General features: G+C 39.8%; 1 long non-coding RNA gene across 2 annotated transcripts in view; it reads right to left on the bottom strand.

The window, feature by feature from the left end:
- The window catches only part of LOC309871435, a 92978-nt gene continuing 82215 nt past the window's right edge, over nucleotides 1–10763 (bottom strand). Inside the window, exon 3 of one of the 2 annotated variants that reach the window (XR_014315278.1) lies at nucleotides 1–122. This is a non-coding gene — a long non-coding RNA (uncharacterized lncRNA). Of the gene's footprint in view, nucleotides 123–7294; nucleotides 7373–10763 lie in introns of those variants that run through there. The other variant, XR_014315279.1, reaches the window with a different exon arrangement.

Below are 10763 nucleotides of genomic sequence, written 5' to 3'. Positions count from 1 at the left end.
CAGCAATATAAAAGTCTATTTCTTATTCATATATATTCCACCAGATTCTTCTGGTTTGGTTAAGGTCAGGCTTCTTCATCTCATGACTCCTCATCTTGTTGGTTAGAATCCTCTCCATTCACCTGGTAGATAGGAAAAACAAAATGGTAGAGAGCTCATGGGAAATTTTCATGGGCCACATTCTGTTGGACTGAACTCAGGTATATGGTTAAACTAAATCCAGAGGAGTCTAGGAAATGTAGTCTAGCTGTGTAGCCAAGAAGAAAGGGAAATGGGTTTGGTGAGCCAAGTTAATGTTCCCTTAAGCTTAACTAAGGACCACAAGGCTGGGGTGAAGTAGTTTACCAGAGCCTGATAATGGGCAGACTACTGTCCATAGACTGAGTAGACAAGAGTTATGGGGAACATGAGAGATTAAAAAGGAACCATGAAAGGCAGGTCTATAGCTTTAAAATTCATTGAGGTCTTTTGTTGACCTTTTGTTGATGCTCCTGAAAGAAACAATCAGGGGCAACTGGCTGGCTCAGTTGGAGGAATATGTGACTTTGATCTCGGGGTCATGAGTTTGAGCCACACATGGGATATAGACATTACTTAAATAAATAAACTTTAAAAAAAAATGGAAGACACAGTCCATGGAAAGATCCAGAGAAAATCTCCCTACATCTAAGATGGGGGAATGGGGATCTGCTGAAGTACTGGAAAAATACGCTGGACCAGACCTTGTAGACCAGCTAGAGATAGCAGCAAATGATAAGGAATAGTCCCCACCCCTGAGAGGTAGAAACAATTCATCCTCAAGGAAAATTCCACATTTGGGGAGAATAGACCAAAGGAAGAGGAAGCAAAGAGAGGTATCAGAAAGGAAGCAAAAACATCATCATCTTAGTAGGGAATATGACAGAACCTGCAGTAGCAAAGAGAGTCAACTCTACCCTTTGACCATAGCATCTCAGAAAATAAGGAAATATGAAGGCATTCCACATCCACAGAAAGCAGTAAGCAGGCCTTACTCTGGATTAATAGTCTCCATCATGTGAGGATGTACAGAAGTTTCCCCCAACAATCCCTCCAACCAATCCCTATAGCAGCCTCAGGAGCCAAAAGCAAAAAGATCTTGGTTTCATGATGTAGTTGGGGGAATTATGGTGATTTGGGGTGAATTAAGTGATTTGGGGATTTCTGTATGTTATGAGGCTCCAAGAGACTTTGGGTTATTCTCATCTGCCTACTGCAAAACAGAAAACATTGGATCCTTTATCTTTTTTTTTTTTTCTTTTTAATGTTTAATTCCATTCGGACACACTTTAGTTAAAGTTTATACAAAGTCCAGTACACTTCCAAGATGGCAGATAAAGTCAAGAAGGAAGCATCACCATCCACCTTCACCCCATAGAATGAGGTCCCCTGACCCTCAATTCTAAAAATTGGTGGACTCCACAGTTAACCTTGTGAGAACCTTTCTGCTTCAGGGCCTCCACTTCTCTTCTCAGCAGCTACTGAACCTCACCAGTCAGCTCAGTTTTACCCAAATCTCAAAGGTCAATCTCTACCTGTGAAGGTAGAATTTACCTAGCTTTCATGGTATCAGTTTTTCCTCAGTGCTCTGGCTCTGAGCTGTCTGTAATCCTGTTTAAATAGAAAGATCATTTCTTCCAGATACAGCCCACTACCAGATGGCTCAACACCAACTGGTTATGTGCTACTGCAAATTCCCCTGCTCATTGTACCTCTCTTCTACTGGATCACTTGCTTGGTCTCATGCTACTGTGTCTGCCTGATACCTTCCTATAGATCCCTGCTTGATTCACTCCTGCATACTCTTTAGATCTAACTTAAATCTCAGCTCCTTAGAGTATTGTCTTGTGATTCATTTATCTCAAACACAGCCTACCTCTATCATTCTCTTTCACCTTACTTGGCAATTACAGAATTTATTTATTAATATTCATTTTTTTCTGTTTCCCCTACTAGAATACAACACACATAAGGGAGTGATTTTGTCCTGTTTACCACAATGACCCTAGGACCTGTGGGAAATTAATAAATATTTGTGGGTTAAATGGATACTGTATTCTACCTGCCCTTTGATTTTTTTTTTCCCCCAGCAACAGCACCTTGGTTTTTCCCCTTCAGCTTAACCCTGAGTTAATGAGTCTAGTCCAGTTCTGTCCCAAGCTACAAAATTTCACATTGATAGAGAATGACAAACATGCACTTTGAACAAGTATTTGTGATTTTCTATCTTAGGGAAATTTGACTAATAGATTCAGTCTTCTGGAAAACATTTGCTATTGTATCAGCCATGTCTGGGGTTCTCTGTATTTTCTCCGGAAAGTATTATAGGACTGGGGGGAAAGGAAGAGCATCACTCAATTGTAAAGGTCAGTAGACTTCCTCTTGGTCTCCTTCTTGGCTTTACAGTAGAAACGAATAATGTATAGAAGTCCCCCCCCCCCTCCTTACCCTGCTGCCAATTGCTTCTCCAGAAAGACATGGTGTTAAACTATAAGTTCCATACATCAAAACTATGACTGCCTTGTTCATTTTGTAAGCCAAGTCCCTAGAGCAACTGCTGGCATATGGTGGTGCTCAATAAATGCACGTTGAATGCCTGTGGAAGGAACCCCAGTGGCCACCATCGTAAACATTTACCAGCTAACCAGAGTCCCAAGCCTTGGGAAGAAAGAGGCTGACTGTACCACTCCCACGTTAGTTCTGCCAGAGTCACTATTAAGAGGATGGATTTTGCAGGCCCAAATGTTAGCACACTAAGGAGTAGAAACCTAAAGACCTTCTTTGCTGGTTTTATCATTTTATCAAGTTCTCTTCACTCAGCAGAATTTAGCTCCTAATGAAAAGCCAATTCTGTAACGGAGAATTTTATTCCACTGTTTCAAAGGCATTTAAGGTCCAATGAAAGCGGTTAGCCCTGGGCTAGGTGTCAGAAATTAAAAGGAAGACAATCTACATATCTTTCACCTATGCAATTCCTTCCTTCTTTTCTTTTTTCCTTAAGATTCTGTTTATTTATTTGATAGATGGAGAGCACAGGTAGTCAGAGAGGTAGGCAGAGAGAGAGAGGAGGAAGCAGGCTTCCCACTGAGCAGAGAGCCCGATGCGGGGCTTGATCCCAGGACCTTGAGATCATGACCTGAGCCAAAGGAAGAAGCTTTAACCCACTGAGCACCCAGGTGCTCCTATGCAATTCCTTCTTAAACACCCTCACAAACATGTGAGAATGAGGATTCCCTAAATCACTTTTAAGTGGTTTCCTTTGAAGAGTTAGGTAGATGCATTCTTATCTTGCTTTCTCCCTGCCTTCTGATTTTACATACATGCTGGGTAATCACCACAAGGATGGAAAGTTTGCAGAAAGCAGAGCTTTGAGCCTTGGTGCAGTCAGGTGTTCTTATATTTTCCCTTTTACTCTCAATATGAAGACTGCCAAAGTTTTCAATTAACACTAGAACTCACCTTAAAGATAACATTGCGAGGTTTTTTTGGAAAATGATGAAATTCCAAGCAATAACAGATTGTATCATAGTCCCTCCAGAGTGCCTGTCTACTATTTTTCTCGAGTTTAGCTGTATTCTATAGAAAAAGCCCAAACTACTGGGGTGATGTATTGCAATAATTTAATGAGTGTTGAAAAGGATGCCAACTATCAAAAATATGCCGGTGTGCCCAGATGAAGACCACTGCACTTGCATGTGATGTCTAAGCCTCTTTTCTGGCACATGGTTGTTTAAGAGACCTCTTTTCTTGCTGTGCCCTGATAATCTCACCTTATTTCCACCAAAAGCAAGACAGAATCAGAGCAGCATGACCAGGGATAATCCCTACAATGTGATTTTGAAGGTGTGAAGGGGTTTCTCGGAGACCTGGAAACCACACATTGTTTAGGTTGACGCAAAGTCATCCCCAGGGGGTAAGATGGTTTTAAGAGGACTGTACATTCTTTGAAACACTTCCCACTAAGCGATGAATCTGTCCCTACCCCTTGAAATTGGTTGGGCTTTGTCATTGCCTCAACTGAAATATTGCAACAGAAGTATCACTGTGTGACTTCCAAGGCCAGGTATGAAAAGGGGCATACAGGTTCCTCCTTGTTTTCTTGGAACACTCACTCTTGGTGTCTTCATCTGCCCTATACGAAATCTGACAACCTGGAGGCTTCCCTGCTGGGGTGCCATGTGGAGATGCAACGGAGATGGGGAAAGAGAGAAAAGAAAGAGAAAGAGTTGAACAGTGAGCCCCAAATGTTCTAGCTCCTGCCATTTGATTTTCTCAGCCTAGGGAATACAGTACATATATGAATGAAGAAGTCTTCAAGAGGAATCTAGCCCTACCTGCTATCTGTAACCACTGAGAGCTGGAAGCTAGAAATGGCCAGAGGAACATAGTTGACTCCAGAACCATATGAGATACGAATAAATTAGTACTGTTTTAAGCTGCACTAAATAACTGGAACAGGAGGCACATGGCACAGAGTGTGTATAACTTAACCCAAATGATTCTCCTATCTATTACTGTGCATAAGTTTATGATAGACAGCACTGATGAGGACACACAGAGACAAGGCAATGCCTTATGGGTGAGTAGAGCTAGTAGTTGTCAGCCTGCTTCGATTTGAGAGACACTCAATGGAACCTCCCTCAATGAACTGCTCAGGCCCCTGACTGCTCCTATGGTTAATTGCTCTGATAAGATCTGCAAGCTGGCAAACTTGCAGAATGTAGAGATCCCCACATCCAATGGGCTTCAAACTAGGAACAATTAGGATTTTGAGAAGGGGCTGCCAAGGAGATAGGGCACAATGCAAGCCTGGTGGGTATAGCTTACTCTATTTGTCTCTTTTCAGGGATGGGGCTTCTTCCTTTTTCCCAGCCTCACTGGTGGAACATGTGACTCAAGTAGCCAATCAGCACAACACATTCTTCTGACCTTCATAAATGGTGTAGGCTCAGACACGTGGTCCATTCCAGGTCAATCAAAATGAAAGTTGGGACATTCACAGAGAATGCTACAGAAAAGATTCTCTCTCTTTTTCAGGATATTAGAATTTAGAAGAATATTGCTCTGGGACCTGCAAGCAGCTATCCTGTGATAAGGAGGGACAGGCGATCTAGGTGATGGAACAGAAAGAGGGAAAGCAGAGGGAAAGAGGAGAAAGAAACAAGCAAACAAAACTGATCTTGATAACTTTGTTTGTACCTGTGCATCTGGCTATTCTTGAAGTTGGATCTTCCTGGGCTATTTTGTAGCGTGAGCCCACAGATTTCTTTTTCTTGTTGATTTAAGCAACTAGAATCAAAGAACATCCATGAATACATATATGCTAAGACCTTTTGAATTTTATGTTTGAAAATTATTTTTGGTGCTAAAACTGTATTTAGAAATGGCTGATCTTAGTCCAGTTTATTTATTACTTTTTGTCTTGCAAAAGGAACGGAGTAAAGTAAAATTCGTACCTAGTTGAAATTAGCCATGTCAACTGGACATAACTCCATGGAATAATAACCATGATGACGATAATGATGACGAAACTAACATTCACTGAGCCCTCATCCTTGGCAAGACAGTGTTCCAGGTGCTATTAATATATTAGCTCATCTAATCATATTACTACTATTATAGAGTACTCCATTATTATCCCCATATACAAATGATGGAACTGAGGTACAAAGAGGTTAAATAACATTTTGCAGATAACACAGTTAGTAAGTGGTGAAACTCAGATGGAACCTGGCTTATTCTCTTAGCTATCCTCTACATCACCTCTGACGAGGTAGACTGCCTTTGGTCAACCAAAAGTTCTGGAAACTTTGTCTTACATGACACAAAGTACCTGCCTGATTCATGTCTACTTTTGATATCTTTACCATAGATAAGAAGATGCAGACATCAAAGAGAAGAATTTTAACCTACGTTGTCAGCTTGCCTCTGCTTCCCAAAATTCTCATGCTTAAAAATATGGCACAGTGCTTTATTCTTCATTAGGAAAAAAAAATCAAATTGTAGCTGACTCCAAGTTCTCATTTCACTTGTATTAGGGAGAATTCAATCACAGTGAGTATGTGGGTTCTTCTCCCCCACCTCTCAGCTCACAGAAATTTCCAGGAAGTTGTATACAGAAAAGAATTGGGGCTTGGGGGGTGCATTCAGGATTCTCCCTGGTATTTTGTTACCCTGTATGCTCATTGTTCAGACTTGTACAATCCCTGGATGGAAGATGGCTCTGACAGTTCTCTATCCTTCTTGGATACAGGATACTTACTTTTCTGAGACAGTTTCCCAGAGAAGAGTGTCAAACTTCCCTTTGTGGCTCTCACATCCATTTAATTCTGAGATGCTAGGGTACAAGATCAGAAGCCACCATCCCTTTCATTGTCTCCATTAATTTCTTCCTATCCCTTCCCTTTGATGAAGAGCACAAATGCCCATACTGCCCCCACTCTGTTCTTTGTAGGACTATTTATACTGCATGGATTTCAGCCTGAATTAAAGTAGGACTTTAAAAGAATTGTGAGGCTCTTAACCATTCAAGCATCATTTACTTTCATATCCCCTTAACTACCTTTTGAAAAATCTCTTGGAAGTCCAGTTAATTTAGGGGTTAGTTACTGTGTATTTTAATTGACCATTCAATTCAAATAAATGTGAGGAAATTATAACCCTCTTCAACAGCTCAATGACAATTTAAGGAGAATGAGACTTTGACTGAAACCATTAGGAACTTAGGAACCAGACTCGGATGTGGTTGGATGTGGTAAAAGAAAACAGCCCAAGAACTTTTAAATCCTGTCTTACTTTGCTTTAAGAAAAACTTCAAAAACCACAAAACTAGGAGAGATACTACCTCAAATTTTGAAACCATTTAATAAACAGATTGAGTGCAATTATTATACTTGGCATTGAAAAATATGATAACCAAAATTTTATCTTTTAAAAATAAAAATGATGGTTCTCACCTAGCCTATAGGCTTAAAGCTGGGAAAGAAAACATTTCAATATCCTGTCGTCTGTTACATATGTTGATCAACCCACGTAATCAGACAAACTCCTGATCAGATGGTCCATCTGCAGACTCCTAAGAACACTCTTCTCTATCAGCTGCAGTTTATTTATTCCCTTTTCAAATCTGTGAACAGAGGTAGTGATGCTTTAAACTTGTCCAAGGTCTGCAAACAGGCTAAGGTTGGAAGACCATCCTGACAGGCAATCAACTAAACTACAAATAAGAATGAAGAAACAAGGGGCACCTGGATGGCTCAGTTGGTTGAGCTTCCGATGCTTGGTCTCCACTCAGGTCTCAATGTCAGGGTCATGAGTTCAAGCTCCATGCTGGGCTCCATGCTCGGCATGGAGCCTGCTTTAAAAAAGAAGAAGAAGACGAAGACGAGGAAGAGGAAGGAGGAGAAAAAGAAGAAGAAGAAGAAGAAGGAGGAGGAGGAGGAGGAGGAGGAGGAGGAAGAGGAGGAGGAGGAGGAGGAGAAGAAGAAAAACAAGAAAAAAGGAATCTATTATGTGTTAGATAAAGTGCAGGAGCTTCTTCATAAGCCTTTACATTTTCTCCTCCCAACTCTAGGAGAGGAGGTGAGCATATTACAGATGAGAATCACAAAGTTAAGTGACCTGGTAAAGATTACCCAATGAACTGTATAGTTAGGACTTGTGCACTTATTTGTTGGCTGACCATCTACCAGTAGCCAGGCACCTGACTATATAAATGTTTCTTAAAATTTTGCACTCATCAAAATCACCTGGAAAGTTGGTGAAACACAGTTTCCTGGGTCTCACCTTCCAGAGGTTCTGTCTCAGTAGGCCTGAGGTGAGGCCCAAGAGTTTGCATTTCTAACATACTTTCTACTGCTGTTGCTGCTGCTGCTAGGTGAGGACACCATTTTGAGTGGTGAAGGACATGCATCACCTCTACCTTCTCAGAGCCCACAACCATCAACAAGCAATGTTGAGGGGTAGATGGGGAAACAGGGGGCAGTGGAAGCACATGGGAGGGACCTCTACCTGAAAGTTTGGGGATCAGGTTTCTTGGGAGAAATTTCAGGCTAAGCTGACAACTTTAGATTGAGAGGATGTTTTGCCATGTGAAGGCAGCTTGGGAGGTGGAGAAGAAGAGTAAGGGGAGGGTTCTGAGAGGAGGGGACAGCGTTTGCAAAAACTCCATGATGAAAAGGCATATTTAAAGAAGGGAGAAGTCATTGAATAGGATGGAGTGGCAAGAGGAGAGACAGGATATGCAAAAGATGTTATAAACTATTTAAGGAATTTGCGGTTTATGCTGGGGATAAAGAGAATGCTTGAAGGGCTTGAAGCAGAACAGTGTCAAAATCAGATCTTTGTTTTACAAGAACATTACAGCCAATATTCAAATGCACAGGTGAAGAGGATGTTGAAGTCATTTCACCTTTAAGTTCAGATCTATCAGTCTCTACATCTTAGAGTCCAGCATTGGTATCACAAGCATCCTCTGGCCTTTCCCCAGAGAGAATCTTCTGTCTATAGAGAAGATGTGTCTCTGGTCTATAGGAGGAAGTCTCTATGCCAGTCCTACATGACTGTTCCCATCTCTGCATGACTGTTCAACCTCACCCTTGTGTTGGCATACTTACTTCTGAGTGGGGCAAACCCTCTTTCGTTCCCAATAGGTTTAGTACCAGCTCTGCCATGAGGAAGCATCTCCCTGACCTTCCCCTGCCTTTAGTCTCCTCACCCCCAGCTCTCTTCCTCCTCTGACTCTAGATCATGTGTCTCCCCTGATCCTGCCTCACAAAGGGCTATTATTTAGCTAAAATGTGAGCATATTTATGCCCTCTTCAATTAAAATGTTCAGCCCTTTATTAAGTAACCTTCCAAGTCACTTAGGTTAAAGTGAATCCTTCCACAGTAGCAGCAAAAATCCACCCCCTCAGCCCCACAGCAAATATTGACTCCACAAATAAGCACTAATTGGCTACTAGAGAAATGGTCATAATGTTTTATTAAAATAATTATCAAGATGACTACTATTTATTGAGTACTTACTATGTGCCAGATGCTAAAATTTTTTAGATATCTCATTTCATCTTCACAACAACCCAAGGGAATAGAGGTATATTCTACTGTTATCTCCATTTTACAGTTGACACAAAGATTGGGGAGATAACTTGCCTATGGTCACACAATTAGTATAGATGCCAGAGGCTATATTTGTATATAGACAGGTCTATTTAACTCCTGAGACTTAATTATACTTCATAGTGAAAATATTATATGTTCCAGAAAACTGAATCCACAATATATAGAAAGGAATATACAACATGATCTACTGGGATTTATTCCAGCAATGCAAGGCTGGTTTGATGCCCCCAAATCAAATAATGTAATGCCCCATATTGATAGAACAAAGGCCGCAGACTACACGATAATCTCAATAGATATAGAATGAACATTTGACAACATTCAACACCTTTCATGATAAAAATATTCAATAAACTAGAAAAGAAGGGAACTTCCTCAATCTGACAAGGCCATCTAAAAAGCCCACAGCTAATGAAATACCAATATAAGATTGGAACATTTTCCCCAAGAATAGGTCTGCTCTTCCCACTTCTATCCAACATTTTCCTGGAGATTCTAGCCAGAACAATTGGACATTAATTAATTAATTAATTAATCAAATGGCATTCAGACTGGAAAGAAATTATTAAGACTATCTTATTCACAGATGACAAGATCTTGCATGTAGAAAATTAGAAAGAATCTAAAAAAAACTATTAGAACTAATTAAAAAATTCATGAGGTTGCAAGCTAGATCAATATATGTAAAACAATTTTATTTCTATATACTAGCAATTAACAACCCAAAACTGAATTAAGAATAACATGCCTTATATAATAACATCAAAAAGAACAAAATACGTAGGAAAAAAATTTAAGCAAAAAACTACAAGACTTGAATACTGAAAATAATAAAATATTGCTGGAAGAATTGAAAGAGTACCTAAGTAGAAAGACTTCTCATATTTAGGCACTGAGGGCTTAATATTGCTATGGTAGCAATACCTAAATTCATCTACAAATTAAAACAAGTCCCATCAAAATCCCAGCTGCATTTTTGTAGAAACTTACAAGTTTATTCTAAAATTCACACAGAAATACAAAGAATTGATAATAGCCAAAACAATCCTAAAAAAGGAGGAGTAAACCTGGAGAACTTATACTTCCTCATTTTAAAACTTGCTGCAAAGCTTCAGTAATCATCTTGAATACAAGCATAAGGATAAAGATATAGATCAATAGAATCCAATTTAGAGTCCAGAAATAAATCCTTACATTTGTGGTCAATAGATTTTTGGAAAGAATGCCAACACAATTCAATAGGGAAAGAATCGTTTTTTCAATAAATGATGCTGGGACAATTGGATATCCACATGCAAAAGAATAAAGCTGGATATGCGCTTCACATCATATGCAAAAATTAGCTAAAAATAGACCCAAGATCTAAATATAAGAGCTAAAATAATCAAAATCTTGGCAAAGAAACTAACTGTCAATATTTACAATACTGCCTTAGGCAATGACTTCTTCAATATGGCACCAAAAGCACAAGTGACAAAAGAAAAAAATAAATAAATGGGACTTCATCAAAATTAAAAATGTTTGTGTTTCAGAGGAAACCACAAAGTGAGAAGACAACCGTAGAAAGGAAGAAATAATTACAAATCATGTATCTGATAAGGGACTAGACTGTATAAACAACA

The sequence above is a fragment of the Mustela nivalis genome (genome assembly GCF_964662115.1).
Source record: "Mustela nivalis genome assembly, chromosome: 8".
NCBI classification, from domain to species: domain Eukaryota; kingdom Metazoa; phylum Chordata; class Mammalia; order Carnivora; family Mustelidae; genus Mustela; species Mustela nivalis.
This window is presented reverse-complemented; position numbering and strand designations above follow the sequence as displayed.